This window comes from Zonotrichia leucophrys, chromosome 2, assembly GCF_028769735.1.
Source record: "Zonotrichia leucophrys gambelii isolate GWCS_2022_RI chromosome 2, RI_Zleu_2.0, whole genome shotgun sequence".
Lineage (NCBI taxonomy): Eukaryota > Metazoa > Chordata > Aves > Passeriformes > Passerellidae > Zonotrichia > Zonotrichia leucophrys.
In genome coordinates this window covers 18,665,393-18,680,516 of record NC_088171.1, presented here as the reverse complement: position 1 = coordinate 18,680,516, position 15,124 = coordinate 18,665,393, and the positions used below count along the sequence as shown (strand labels likewise).

Below are 15,124 nucleotides of genomic sequence, written 5' to 3'. Positions count from 1 at the left end.
ACATCACACTTGAAGAACTAAGACTTTTAAAGAGCCAGATGATATTGTGAAACTCTGCAGGGAAAAGTATAATGCTTTATCTAACACTGTAGATAGCTCCTTAAAGTACTCCCTCTGCTTCCACATCCCTTTATTCTGGGACATGAAAGAGAAACCTGAGCCAATACAGGATTACAGAACTAGGTTACAAACCTGAAGCTAGGCCATTTGTAGTTAAAGCATCAGAATTTTATTTTATATGCTTATTTTGGTTTAAAATGGTATGCATTTGGAAAACTGTCTCTTCCCATGAGAGTTCTTTCTTTCAAGTAATTAATGCAAGACAGTAAGCAGCAGAGACAATGAATTGTAAAATTTCATTGCTGGTTTACAACAAGAATTTGAACCTCATCCATCTGTCATCAAAAAAAAAAAAAGGCTTTCAAAAAGCAGATGGTCTTGTAACTAAAACAGATCTGAATTCTGGCAGACAGGGTGAGAAATATGTCTTGTGAGAACAGGGGAAAAACTGCACTGGGAACTGTTCATCTTGGTGGAATGCTCCAGCCATGAATACCTTTGCTAATTCTGCCTTGCACAATAGTGGGCAAAATCAGTAACTTCCCTTCCAGCACAGCTTTTATGCTCTTTTCTGAAAGGTGTCATTTCCTAATAGGTATTTTATAAGCAACTTAAGTGCACTTTCTGCATGTTAATAACAAGGGTTTCTGCATAGAAAGGATTTAATTCTAAGTGGAAATCATGGATTAGCATTGCAAGTACCTCCTTCAAAATAAAACACTCTACTCACAGTGCTATGTTTATGTGCAAGCATTTGGTCTTAAGGATGCTCTCTAGCAAGGTTCTTGAATTAACAACCCAATTAATAAATAATGCCCACTCTCCATCATTTAATGGTACTTTGAATGATAACAAAAAAAGTCATCCTCAAACTTGCTAGAGGCTTGTTTCTGCCTATTACTCTGCTTTACCTAGATGAAGTTGTAGCTGTATAGCTTCATTCAGGATTCATTCTCTGGGATTTCCTGAGTTATTTAATCAGCTTCATGAGATTCACTGGCTGCAATGCATAAGTAAACTCAGTGTTGCTTGCATGTGTGCCACAGATACCACTGATAATTGAAATTCCTAGAGGCTGTCTGCCCCTTTTGCATGATTTGGAGTTCAGTAGCCCAGCAGACTATTAAAATCATTTTTGTACTGACTGTCCAATCGAAATCACATTAAGCCTGCTTTCAGGCAACAGAAATGCTCTCTGGAGTTATTGCAGCCTCTTCATTGTCAGCTATTGTTTTTTTCAATAGTACATAATGGGAAATTTTCTCAGTTGAAAAATACAGTAGTAGTTCAACACATCCACATTTATTGTAGAAAAATCATTAACTATTTTAGGCCTAGTCTTTGGTCCATCCTATGTTTAAAAACAGGCTGGAAATCTGAAGTCAAGATTTTGATAACTGCTCAATTGCTATCTCTTTATGTCCCAAAAAGCATGAAGATGATCATGAACAGCAAAGTCAGTAGCATCATGTGGAGTCTTTGGGTAGGAGCCTCTTTATGCAGTGCAGTGCTAGTTTGTGCTGCTGACTGAAGCAGAAAGCTGGGGAAGCTCTGCGTAATCCCTTGGGATGACTTTTATGCCAGAGAGGCAGCACTTGCCATGGAAATAGGAGAAAAGCCAAACAAAAATCTTCTGCATGATTGATGAATATATTGTTTGGTTGAAGGGAGTGCTCCTCCTTCTCCACCTCTCTTGTGGCAGTGCTTCCTTTTAGTGTTGTTCTGTCTCTTGCATGCATGCAGCATGAGTTTAAAAAAATGGGCACAGCAAATTCCTTCCAAACTATCCCAAGGAAAACAATACAACTGCTCAACCTGATAACTCTCTCTTCTGGCTACTTAACCAATTATCTATATCAGAAGATGTGAAAAACCTTGAAGTAGTGCTGTGTACATAGGAAGGCTTCTTCCAGAATCATCAATTTATTATACCCAGGGACCTGAGAACACTCATAGCTCCTGCAATCTTCATCCTCATACATATCCCACATTATACTTATGGGAACCTGAAAGTATGTGAGCTTTTAGTCTCATTAAAATATATTAATAAAATATATGAATATTGGTGTGTGGGCTTTTATTGCACTGCTGATACAGTTACGTGTCTATTGTATCAATGTGCTTTAAAAATTATTCCTTATAATGCATGTCATTACATTTCAGTGACCCACCTACTGAAATGTCCTTGCCTTGATCAGTAAAATGTTAGAAGGAAGAAATCAAATTTCAAATCTATTTTTTGCCTCACAGCAGAATTTGAGCTGTGCTGTCTCACCTTGGGAAAGTTTGTGGAGCTGTGGCCAGAGGGACTCCCTTGATGCTGTACTGAAGGTACATCCTTTGGCATCAGTAACAGTTTTGTGGAACTGTCGGGTTTTGTTTGTTGTGACCACTCACCTGGAACAAGAGACGCCCCTGTCACACCCCTCGTTCAGCCGGGTGTGTATATTGCGACGCAGAGCCCCAAAGAAAGGTAAGGGGAAAGGGAAGTTTCTGTCCTGGAGCACTTGGTACTCCAGAGCATTCTCCACAAGGATCAGGATACGTGCTTAGGATCCCCTCATGATGGAAGGAATTGTATCCATGGTTCCAGTGGAAGATGTCCCTCCTCATGGAAGGGGATTTGGAGTGAAATGACTTTAAGGTCCCTCCCAATCCAAGCCATTCTATGAGGCTCTGCACAGCTCTTAAGTTTGATAGCTAAAAGAACAAGACAGTGCCCTGTTAGCCCTGTTAGCTACAGTTTTGTACAGGAGTGAAATGTCACAGGACATGCAGCCATCTGCAGCATGGTGACCTCCTCTGGCTGGAGTGAGGCCAGAGCTCTCCACTCTCTTCTGCCTGTATTGGGACTGGATGCACAGACCTGCATTTCAGGGGCTTCATTTTCCAGCTGAAACCCACACCAGTTCCTGCTGCAGCGTGTCCTACAGCGATACACCTTGTTTTGTGCCAAAGGGAAAGTTTAAACTTAGGGTTTTCTTTTTGCTTTGGTGAAATGCAAACTTGAAGGGTTCCCCAGCTTGTGTGCACTGCTTTCTATGTGACACAGCAACCAAATAAAATCAATAAAAATTGAAGAGATCTAGGTGTAGTGTTGAGGTACCGTGTGGCATGAGTACGTTAACATATACTCGTCTGTCAATGTATGTTAACGTATACTCAGTTTTCCTTTTTGTCTGTTTTATTGTTTCATATTTGCTTTTGTTTAGGTATTTAGCCCTATTTAAAATTAATCTTGCTTCTCTTTGGGATGCTTGAATATGTTAATCTTCGTGGTCTTTTTTATTGCAATTTCTTGGTTCTTTCTGAGTAAGCAGAAATGTTGCAGCTGTCCAGGTTAGTCATCACTGCTGCCGCACTGGCCTCAGATGTGTTGGGTTTTTGAGGACAAGATAATCAGTAAAGCTTGATTTCTGTCAGAATAGAACAGCTTCCTCTCTCTCCTTTGACTTCCCTGCTAACAAATCACAGCAAACCGCTGTTGGCAGCGGGAGGGGACTGCAGGGTGTGAGGGCAGCCAAGCCCATGTGCTGCTGTGGGATGCACCGAGCCCCAGAGAGGACGTGTAGAGCTGGCACAGCTCCACCTTCCCTGATCCTTTGCTCACATCTCTGGTATGCTGTGGCAGTGCTGATGCTGAGATGTGAAGCTACAGAATCCAGAGCATGCGGATGCTGTGATTTGAAAGTTTACCTCTGGTTTTCTGTCAATCCAGTGCAAACCTTGCTGTAAGATGTTTATTTTTCCATACAGCTCTGGGGGTGCCTTCAGATCGCATTTCAATGTTGAATTTTTTTGTGGTCAGTCAGAATGTGCTGCATTTGTCAGAACTATTTTATTCAGGTCTGCTAATGGACTCAAGAGGAAAATTGATTTTGCAATTCTATGCATGTCTCAGAATCTTCTTTGTCAGACTAAATTATCAGTGTTTGAACCCAGCTTCCTGGCTGTTGTCATTCACACTTCTCAAGAGTGCATTTGTCAGGCTGTTGATGCAGTAATTTCTTGAAAATATCAGTGGAAAATTTTAGTTTTGAAATAGGACTAGTAAAGGAAGGGAGAAGTAGAAATTCATAGGCATTTTTGCTGTCATAAGTTTCTGTGAATTTTTTTTAGGAAAATGAGTTCTAGGTCACATTTAGATGTGTGCTTTTTTTTTCTTTTCTTAAAAGGAGAAAATTGAAACCTGTTGAAAATCTGTTAAGGCATCATGAGTGAGGACCACAGCCCCTGAAGGACCTCATCTCTCATTTAATTTCTTCATAAGATGTTGTATTGTAGATCTTATATCTATATATTCCATTTTCTTGAGATCTTATTATGCATTATTTATATGTATACATTTATATTTAAGATATTTCTGTGTTAAGGCATCTCTGATGCATCCAAGAGCAATTTAAAGCTACTAAGTAAACGATATGGGGACTATTTTTCAGAATGTGGTGCTGCTTAGAAATTTTATACCTTTAGTATGTTGTGTAGGGATACCTTTGCAATAAGTATTCAGTATAAGTTAAATTATGGATTGAGAAACAAGGTCCTGCATTAGCAAGCTAAAATTCTGCAGGCTCATTCTTTCCTTTCATGGAAAAGGCATTTGAAAAAAGAGAAAAAACCCCGTGGTTATCTTACAGCAAAGGATTAAAACTATCCCACACTGGTCTGGGAAACAGTGTGGCCATGAGGGAGAGGGTGATAAATTCAGCTGACTTTAATTTGCCAGAAGTCATCCTGTCTTCTCCTTTAATATTAGCTGTTGGAGAGCTGTGATTAAGTGCTCTTCCTCCTGATAAGGGCTTGCTGAGAAGTGGCTGACAGGTGGAACCAGCAGCCAACTCTGGCATGTTTTAGGAGGTGTTTGCAGATGCCCGGCATCTCCTGTCAGCGCTGCTGATAAGCGCTAAGGCAAACACCACCCAGAACGTGTCTGGGCCAGATGAACTGTGCTATGCACAATGTGCTAATTGTCACAAATTGGCTGCTCTTGGTTGGGAATGACAGGGTGAGAGTGTATGGTGGGTTTTTTATAGTCTAGTTGTTGCATACTTAGCTTGTACCGGTTTTATTCTGAGAACAAGCATTTAGAATTATTTTGTGCATTGGCAGCAAGTGGAATTTTTGTTAACCTCAGAAATACTGTTGATTAACTATTGCATAAAGCAGTTTTATTTAAAACTAATTTTAAAGTGCAAGAAAAGTTCTGGAATACAATATGAACAACTCTTTTATTGTTAAAGTGTTTTAAAAACATTTTAGGAAATATTTATTTTTCCTTTTCAGGACCTTGTAAAGTCAGAAATTCCTTCTATCGAAAAAGGACCTATCCTCCAAAAGCTGACAATAGATTTTCCCTTACATCACCTCATAGATGGGTCAAATATAGTCTTTCTTCTCTAAACGCAGAGCCTGTTGTATTTTCATTTGCTACCCTCCCCCATGACACTAAAATGCTGTTAAACCAGGTCAAGCCCATGAGATGGGGGTACAAGGAGTCATATACAGAAACGGGCAGGAGAGGGAATGTGTGTGTGCTCTGTGTGAAAGCACTAGGGAGAACGAAGCCCCTCTGTTTCAGGGGGGAGCTGGGGCACTGTTCAGCTGTGTTTGGAATGCAGGAAGGTGCTGGGCCTTTCCTGGTGTGAAGGTTCCCCTGTGGCACCTGCTGCATGGCAGGGACACGGTGTGGCACCACTCAGCAGCTGCCACCAGCAGTGATCGTGCTGACCTTTCAGACCTTGACAAAACTCAGCTTTAGGCTGCAGGGCAGACATAGCTGGTGTTTCTGAATATTTCATTGTCAGGGGCCACAAGGCACTTCTAACACAGTTCAGAGAAGTGGGAATGGAGAAAGGAGGTTTGCTTACTGCTTATGTTACAGCAAATAAGCATCCTGGCACAATAAGGGCTGCCTCTGCTCATCCCAAGCTAAAGTCACATAAGAAATGCAGGTTCATGCTATTAGCTGCTTGTCCTTTCCCAGCCAATTTACGGTTTAGATCCCAGGGGCCTCCTGGGTACGTTCATTTCTCTTAGAAATACAAAGCTGTTACCTTTCTTCCTTTGTCCAGCTGCAATTCAGAAAGAAGAATGAGGGAGGGACACAGGCACAGAAGCTGAATACAAACGTGAGGGCAAGAAAGTTTCATGGTACTATTGTTTGCTATAATATAGCAAATAATAAAGTGCTCAGCAGTCATAACGCTACATGTTTGCTGTGCTGGGGAAATTGGCAAACACTGAGAGGAGGAACAGTATTAAGAGAAGACAATGCTTTGGCATGTTTGGTTTCTATCCAGGAGCCCCAGAAAATGAGGAGAGTAAATAAACAGAAGTGAGAAGATCCTGTGTAGTCAAATTGTGCAGAATTGCTTTGTCAATTGAAAGAAGGTGAATGAAAACAGCAGGATGTTTAGAAGGATTTGAACAGCACCTAAGGCAGGAAACAAAAATACTTAGCAATTGAAAGGGTGTTGGGGTCTTTTTGTTGGTTTCCTTTTGCTGCAGTTGTTTTTTTTTTTTTATAATTTTTTTAGTCTATTATATTCCCAGTGATAGAATCCTGTATTGCTCTTTCATCTAGCAAAAGTGATGGTTACAGTAATGGTCACTGTAATACCGTGTGAAGCATGAGTGAAATGCGAGAACAGTCTGAAGGAAAAAACAAGTTTATTCTGATTAAGAAAAGCAGTGGACGGATTGCCATTCAAACTTCATGATGCAAAACTGCATGCACTCCTTATTTACTCAGTCTTTTTCTCTTTCTTTCTCTTCCCCTCCCCCCTTTTTTTCTTTCTCTTTTTTCACTTTTTTTAAAATGAGGGATTAAATGCCAGTAAATAATTGTTATATAATCCTTGAAGAATCACACTCTTTGGAGTTGTTTAACTTTATAGATTTAATCTGGCTTAAATCACAATGAATGTGGTGAATCCATAAAAGTACTTGTAGAAATATCTGTGATTTTACTATGTAGGTACTTAAGTTTTTCCTAATACATACTTTCTTTTGCAGTTTTCCACTAGGTTTCAACATAAATAGCACACAAATATTAGAGATGCACTCTCTTAGAATAAACCTTTTTATTGGCATTTTAATCTACTTAGTTTTGAATTCACAATTTGCGGCCTTTGCTTGCAAGCACTGCTAAGCTTGCTAATTTGTGGCACTCCTTTCAGGAGCAGTGAGTTGCCCTGTGGGCTGTGATCTGGGCCTCTGCACATCTTCTGGTGGGCCACAGAGAAACCAGAACTGCCTGTTGTTTTGCGGAGAAAAGAAGAAACCTCACAACTTGTAAAAGTTGTAAAGCCCGGTATGCTTTATTACGACGCGCGCCGGACGCAAGACTCCCCAAAAGGGCATGTGTGCCCCTGGAGACTCCGAGTCCCCTTTTTATCCCCCCTTCCAAATGCATATGCATACAGTTTCAAATTAAGTTCATACATATTCATTCCACGCGACATTTAGCACTAATTCTTTTTTATCGAAGGAATTCCTAGGTCGGGGGCAGATTGACCTCGCGGTTTTCTGTTTTTCTTTCTCTGTCTCCTTGCTGTCTCTGGAATGCGGCCTCTCCTTCAGCTTTAGCTCCACAGACCCTTCACCTCTCCTAGACACTTCACCTAGTTCAGGATGGGTACTCTGTCTCACTGTGCTTCCACAAATGTGCTTACATGCTCCTGGCTCTGTGCTTGGTGTCTGTGAGTGCCACGTGCAGCTGGATTCAGGGGCCTAAGCCAGGATTTAGTGCAACTGATATATTGTTGGCCAAATATATTTGGGTTGGGTTTCTGTCTGGGTTTTCTTGCTGTTGTCTGAAGCTACAGAAGTTCTCAGCAGCAGAGATGCTCTGTGGGATACTCAAAGCTTGGAGGTTGTACAGAGCAGTCTGCTTTTTGTGAAGATGAGACATTTCTTACCCATGTGGTCATAAGGTTGGGACTTTAGGAGAAATGTTCCCTTCTCCAGGTCAGGTATGCTGGTACTCGCCCATGTCTGGGACTGGTCACAGGTTGTCAGTTCTCCATCCTGTTACACCATCGGTGCTGTCTGTGTAACACAGGCCTTCCACCTGTGGGACAAACATTCCCTGGCATGTCTTGAGAGCCATTGGGCTTGAAGTGAGATTGAGGGAGAAATGTAATATTTTATGCAATGCAGGAGTTCAGGCTAGGTGGTTAAATAGTCCTTCCTGGCCTTAACCTCCCTGAAACAGCAGATCTGTTTTGCTGAGTGCTTGACTGATTTAGTGCTGTGTCCTGCAGAAGGGTATGGCCCACTTTGGAAACATTTTCTAGGCTAACTAGCAAGATGGAATAACTCCCAATTGCACAAATCATTAGAGACCTTCAGTGGTACTCACAGACTACTAAAGAAGGTGGAATAAAATGGGCCTTGTCCTTTCGTTGTAGCTGCTGAAAGGTTGCCAGGGGATTCCTGAAATAAATGTGACCCCCCACATCTTTCTCTTATCCACTTTTAACTTGAAGATTCATGCTGTCAGAACTCTACATCAGTTTCCATTTTTGATGAGATTATTTGCTGCTTTTACTATATACTTACATATTTTAAATTATTTCGGAGGGTTACAAGTTTTACTTCAATCAAATGTCAGAAGTTATTAGTGGCTACTTGCTGCTATTTTACTATAAAACTATCACATACAGGAATTAATGACCTTTATGTCTGAAACGTCACAATAATTTGCTAAATTTGCCATTAGTAATGAAGTGCAGGTTCATTACAATGCCCTTCAAAGTACAGTACAGTCACTTGCTTCAAAACAAAACCTGTATGAAGTGAGGCTGAGTGTGAGGAGGATCCTTCTCTACTCATAATGTACTAGGTGATGATGTATTCTGTGTTGTAAGTGTCTGGTAGGAGCTCCAAACTCCTGTTCTAATAATTTCCATGTAAATACCACCACTGTTTCCTCAGTTGGTACAAAAATTCAGGTTTGGATTCCATTGCCTACTGTCAAACAGAACTTAAATTTGGTAGTTAACCATGGTTTAAAACACTATTTCTCCCAATGTGGTTTCAAAAGGACACAATTTTGCAATGCCAGTGGCATATTTTACTGGTTTTCTTTGAAAAGGTTATATTCATGTCTTATTTTTAAAAAAGCAAAGCATTCTGATTGGTGCTGTCTGTGCAACAAAAGTTACCTCAAGCCATACAAAAATTCCTATTTCCACATTAAAGTAAAAAATCCAAAGAAGTGCAGATCACCAGAAAGAAGAACTGAATTTTCTAGGCTCCCTTTATTTTGTCTGCTGAAGTTTAATAACTGCTTCAGGCAAACCCAGATTTTAGTGGAACTGAAGACTCAGTCTCAGTCTGCAGGAATTTTGGAGTTTTTTGACCTCCAAGTGTTCTGTGTATTGCAGTGTTTGAAGGAAGACAGCAACAAACTTTGCAGGCCTTCTATTTCCCTGGCTTTGTTCTTTCCCTCCTCCCTGTTCTTGACCTCCTCTGCTGGTCCCAGAGGCATTAGAAAGAACCTGAATCTTCCTGCTCCTCTGCTTAAAGAAACTTGACCCTAAACTTGAGCCATGAACCGTCCCATGGGACCTTTGGAGGGAGAGGGGGTGAAGGGGTTTCACAAAGCCCTTTGTGAAGGGGTCACAAAGCCACAGGTGTGTAGGGTCACCTGCAGCTGGGCATTGGCTGCTGGCTGTGATGGGGATTTGAAATGCTTTGGCTGAGTCCTGGTAGCTATTGAGATTGTACCCAGTCTTTTGTGTTGCTATCTGCAGTTTCAACTCCAACACTTAGGATTGTGGGAGATGCAGCATTAGTTCCACAAGTGCAAATAATTCTTTGCCTTTGTAATTACTGAAAAATGTGAATATGCGATGATGAAATAAAAACCCCTCTGAGCTTCCTTTGCTAAACCCCACCTTTTTCTTGTGTCATATTTTTTCCAGTGCTTAGGCTTGGGAGCACTGTTTACAATCAGAGAACAGCATAAACATGCTGGTTTTAGGTGTTGATTTTGTACACTGGGAACCTGACTCCCTTAATTTTCAGTGAATAATGAGCTTTATATGATGAAACTGCTTAATGGTGAACTGATTTTTCTCACTGGTGGGAAACCATTTTTGTTATTCTCATTGTGGTGGTGACTCTAGCAGAACTGTCAGAAAACAGTTGAGGTGTGCAGGAAAGTGCCATTTTGTATTAGATTCATAACTCTACTTTCAAACGGTCTAGTCCAGATTCTATACAATAATTTAAATAGAAAATAGATCATGTATCAAGTGTATTATTATGCAAAAGATAGAAAAATCTACTATGCCATATGTCAGTTTTGTAGTCTTGCACCCTGCACTTGCTGATTCTGAAAGGAAATAATTTCAGGTCTGGTCATAATTTTGTTCACATTCTCAAAACTTATTTGTAGTTTTAACTTGAACTGGGGTGATTTTTCCCCCAAAGACAGCTTCACTTACAAGCTTTCTAATGTGGCAAAGTAATTAGCACTCACTAGTAAATCCAGAGAGAGAAACTAGGTGAACCAATTTGCTGAAAATTGCTTTGGAAATTACTGTAAATACAAGGTGAATGTCGTGCAATTCCTCAGAAATTTCAATGATCCTGATTATTGATTATATTTTGATAAATTGAATCTACTATACTAAAATGGTTTAATTTTTGATTTTTTTAAATGCATACTTTATGTGAAACTGTATCAGTCTCATCATTACTTCTTGTTGACTACTCTCTTCTCAACTGAGGCACTGTGAAACCTAGATACCCCAAAGTAAGGCTGTATGACATGGTGAAAAGGACTCTGCTGCTGATGTGCCTACCCAAGTGAAATGGCAAAGCATTTACCAATCTTTTCCTTTTTCTACTGTTTTCTTAAATGCATTGGTGTGGGCAAACATAACACATCCTCTTGTCTTTGCTGGAGAATGGTCAAACTCTGGCTAGCTGCATTTTATGCTGATGTGCAGTGACAGAAGTTCACCATTAGATCTGTCAGTCTCCTTTCCCAGAGCTGATCTTGACCTGATTTCTCTGTGCAATCAATTCATATAAAACCAGATGCCAACAATCTGTATTAACTGTGAATTAAATTCTTATCAAAATGAGTTGCCCCAGTTTGGGGTGAAACAAACAGCCCATGTCACTTTCTTCAAAAAGTATACCATCTGTCTGATAGAGCTGATTATCCAGAAGTGGCACTAAAATTGTCTGCCTGTCTACAGAGGAGAAAATAATTTGCCTTGGGAAGAAAAAAAAACCCCTCTTGCTGTTATGCTGAAAGAAAGTTATGCTTCTGAAAGTTATGCTGATTGATATGGTGATTTATTGTCCAGAGTGCCTGAAGATGAGTGGTGTGTGTGGGATTGTTGGTGGAGTGGGATTCTTTCTCCTGTGGGTATGAGAAGGGCTGCATTATGAACCTTGTGTGTGCACTCTACTCTTACTCCTCTTGATTCCAGCAGCACTAACTTTTATAACCATAAAACACAATTATCCCTAAGACATGCCTGGTACTCTTGTGGGAGTAATTCTGAAGCAAAATTACTATAATATAGCTGAATGAAGAGCAAAGGTGGTTTCTATTAAAATTGCAGGGTGGGTCATGTTCAAGAAGAGTCAAATATTAAATGAGGGGTGAAAATACATTGGAGTAGAGCCTGGATTCTGTAGGTAAGTTGTTGAGGACCATAACCTGGTATCTTCAATGAGTATTAATCCTAATCGTATATGATGTCGTGGTGAGTAATAGCAGTTAAGCTAAGGATCAGGAGTCCAATTTTCATCATATTTCTAGGAAATATAAGACGTAGTGTTGCATAGCAACAGTTGGAGGTATAGCAATATTTATGCAATATAGCACTTGAAAATGTTTAGTGCTTTGGGAAGCATTAGGTAGGTGGCTGATGAGTAGGCAGTGAGGAAATGATATTATTCTCTCACAGGGAACTGGTTTAAATGCAGTCTTGGTTTTACTGGCTGAAGAACATTAACATCCAAATAACTAGCTAGATGTTTGCAAAATGAGTTATTGGTCTCAGTCCAGTTTTCAGAGCACCCATATTCACATTTCAAAAACTATTTCTGTAACTGGCAGTGCTGCTGGTGTGCTCTGAAAACAAATCAGCCATGGAGGCAGCAGCAGATCTCTCTGCTACAGAGTACTCCTGCCTGGTTGCAGAGGGCTTCCTGCTCTCGTCCTACTACCAAACTGAGGTGTTTCTGCTCTTTGTAGCTTGCAACTTTTCTCTACAGCTGTGTGTGAACTTGAGAGCACATTATTTAAATTTTGTCAGATCCTGATATTTTTATTGTACTTTGTGTTAACTGTAGGTGTTTTGAATAAAAGATGGTGCCTAGGATATTTGCTATCTATTGAGATCCTCCTAAAACATTTTACATTTAAGTTTTTCAGAATGAGATGAGTTCCTATTGAAGGTAAGAGTTTCCTAGAAATGTGCAATCTCTGTCAAACCATCTGTTTTCAGAAGGTCTGTGTTCTTCTTACCTGGCATACCTGGAAATAGGAGGTCTGAAAAAAAAACAGAAAACCATCCAAAGATGCAGAGGAGCAAAGCTGCTGGAATGACATGACAAGAATTTGGAGTGCCCTAAATGCAGTTTGGTACATTAGCTGTGTATTGCTCAAAATTTAACAACTTTTTTTCAGAAGAGGTTGTCAGATGCTCAGTAGGACATGAGCCTGTTTTAGCCAGGCTGAGGGGTGTCATAGAGTAACAATGAGCAAAAGGCACAAAAATTGGAAGTTAACAGCATAAGACAGTTATAGAAGTGCTTTCTATGTTTTTGCAAGCGTCTAGTTTTACCTTTTTTACTTTAATATTTAATATGCTTTAAAGTAAGTATGTGTAGTAGATCATCTGCAGGGTAAATCCAATAGAACTGGGAGGTGTGGAAGGGCTCAAATATGTTCTTTTCCACATGAAGATTTCACTCAATGCCAGTGATGACTCTTCATTTTCTTAACTGCCTAAAGTAAGCTTGGTAATGAGCATCATAAGAACATTTCTAACAAGAGAGAGCTCCAGATTTAAGATCTACTAATGTTTAAATAATCATCTAAAAAAGTATTCTATCATTGGCTCCACTTATTGCTTCAGTTTAGGAGACCTTAAGACATATGCAAATTAAATGAAGGGCAGATTCACAGCACATCTTAAACTAATTTGTTCGGTAAAAATACATCTTTTATTCTTAAAGTAATTTTAAAATGTTGTAGCCATTTCTGGATAAAAAGATTTGTGACTATTCTGCTTATGTTGCTTTTCCTAAAGGTAAGAAATCATGACTATGTCATTTCAATGTTATGGTTATAGCAGGGATGAGGAAAGGTGTTTATTAGTGAGTTCACTCTTTTTAGCAAAGTAAATAAAGGACAGCAAACCCTACTGAACTCCTGTCATGAGGCTAATTCTTGTGTAATTTGGAGTTTTTAAGGTCTTTGGTAGAAAACTATTCACCTTTTTTGAGATTACCTTTATTAGCTGAACACAATGCAGCATGTCTAGAGGTCTGCTCACAAGAGAAGTTGTGGAACATTCCATACTCAAATCTGGGAAAGTCACAGCAAATTTTAAATTATATTACTGATTGTGAACTTGGTAATATTTTATGGTTCTTGGAACTTAAACGGCTTACCATGTATTCATAAAAAAGTCTTTTTTTCCCCCAGACCTTATCTCTTCTTTTTCCTTTTGACACTAAAACTTTTGATGACTTCCTGTGGTTTAAAATATACCTTCATCTGTCTATTCACTTGGGTCAAGGCAGTTTTCAGCTGTAATTTTTGATTAAGAGAGAAATTTTATAAAATTATAGAAATTATCTCCCATCCAAAGCACGTGTGCTTTTTCCTGTGGGTGAATTCTGTGTTGAATCTAAGAGGTTCAATCTATGTAGCTTCTATTACCTTAGTGACACTTGTATCCACAATAAAATGGTTAATTGTGATTTGCTTTTAAATCTCAGGGTCTCATTCAGTTTACCTCTATATCAGAACCAGTCACATGAAAACTGGAAATGGAAGGGAATACACCTTATATGCACAATTAGGGCCAGCATCAGCTTGTGAATGCTGGAAGGAGCGCATCTTATTTACAGGTCCCTGTTTTTATTTAAATATATTAAGCTCTTTGGCTTTAGTGAGAATTCTGCATGCCCCATATATTCAGAAAGCTAGTCATCTTCACATAGTTCTTAAATACAGTATTGACTTAAGAGCTTCCTTTAGGCATCTTTGGGCCTGACTTCTAAGTAAACTAGATCCAAAAGAAAACGGAATATTCTGTATTCAAATATCATACTTATAAGCAGGTAAGTTAGTGCACCAATTTTTTTGCTTCATTTTTACCTTGGCTGAAGAAATCTGCTTGTGCTTCTTGATGTTTGCAATAAAAATTGGTAGAAACATATGCAAAAACTTGAAAACTTGAAAAACCATAAAACATTTTGTTTCTCGGTTGCTATTGTACTTCAATTGTGTTTTTATAAAGTGTCCTAACTTTGAATTAGTTTCTGTATGAAGCTCATCTAAGGTGACATTATTAGGTTTAATGTGTGTTTTCACCTTTTTCAATCAATTTTATAGCAGTACTTTTGTTTGCTCATTGTCTAACAGGTCTGCTCTTGTGCCTTTCTATGCATGAAGTTAACTTGCCTTTTATATAAAACTCAAATTTTTATAGACATAAACTGCATGCAGGTTTTGTAATTTGTGAGGAGAATTTGGTTGTGCCTCAATGTATCTGTAGGTATCCTTCCTAAAGGGGACTAATACTTAACTATATAACCCTAGGACTTCTGTATGTTTTTGGAGAGAAAGGAAGATGGTATTTTCAATGGAATAATCTATTTCTAAAAAATATACAAGAAATCCCCCCTCCCCACTCCCCTCCTGTTAGAGCACCAAGCTTCTTTGTGACATTTAGCATAGATTTAATGTTTCTCTCTTTTTTAGTTGTTTGAAACATTCTGAAATAGCCCAGGTAAAAAGGTATGATAGCTACACTTTTTTCATTTTGCTTGAATTTTCATAATAGTCTATCACAGAAAA

At 39.2% G+C, this 15,124-nt stretch overlaps 1 protein-coding gene across 4 annotated transcripts in view; it reads left to right on the top strand.

Annotated features, from left to right (window-relative positions):
- KIAA1217 (KIAA1217 ortholog) overlaps positions 1 to 15,124 on the top strand; it is a 356,974-nt gene that overhangs the window by 28,940 nt on the left and 312,910 nt on the right. The window contains exon 1 of one of the 4 annotated variants that reach the window (XM_064704117.1): positions 7,355 to 7,372. The exons of the other annotated variants lie outside the window; for them this stretch is intronic. The gene's annotated coding sequence lies outside the window, so the exon portion shown is untranslated. Of the gene's footprint in view, positions 1 to 7,354; positions 7,373 to 15,124 lie in introns of those variants that run through there. 4 annotated transcript variants of the gene reach the window in all.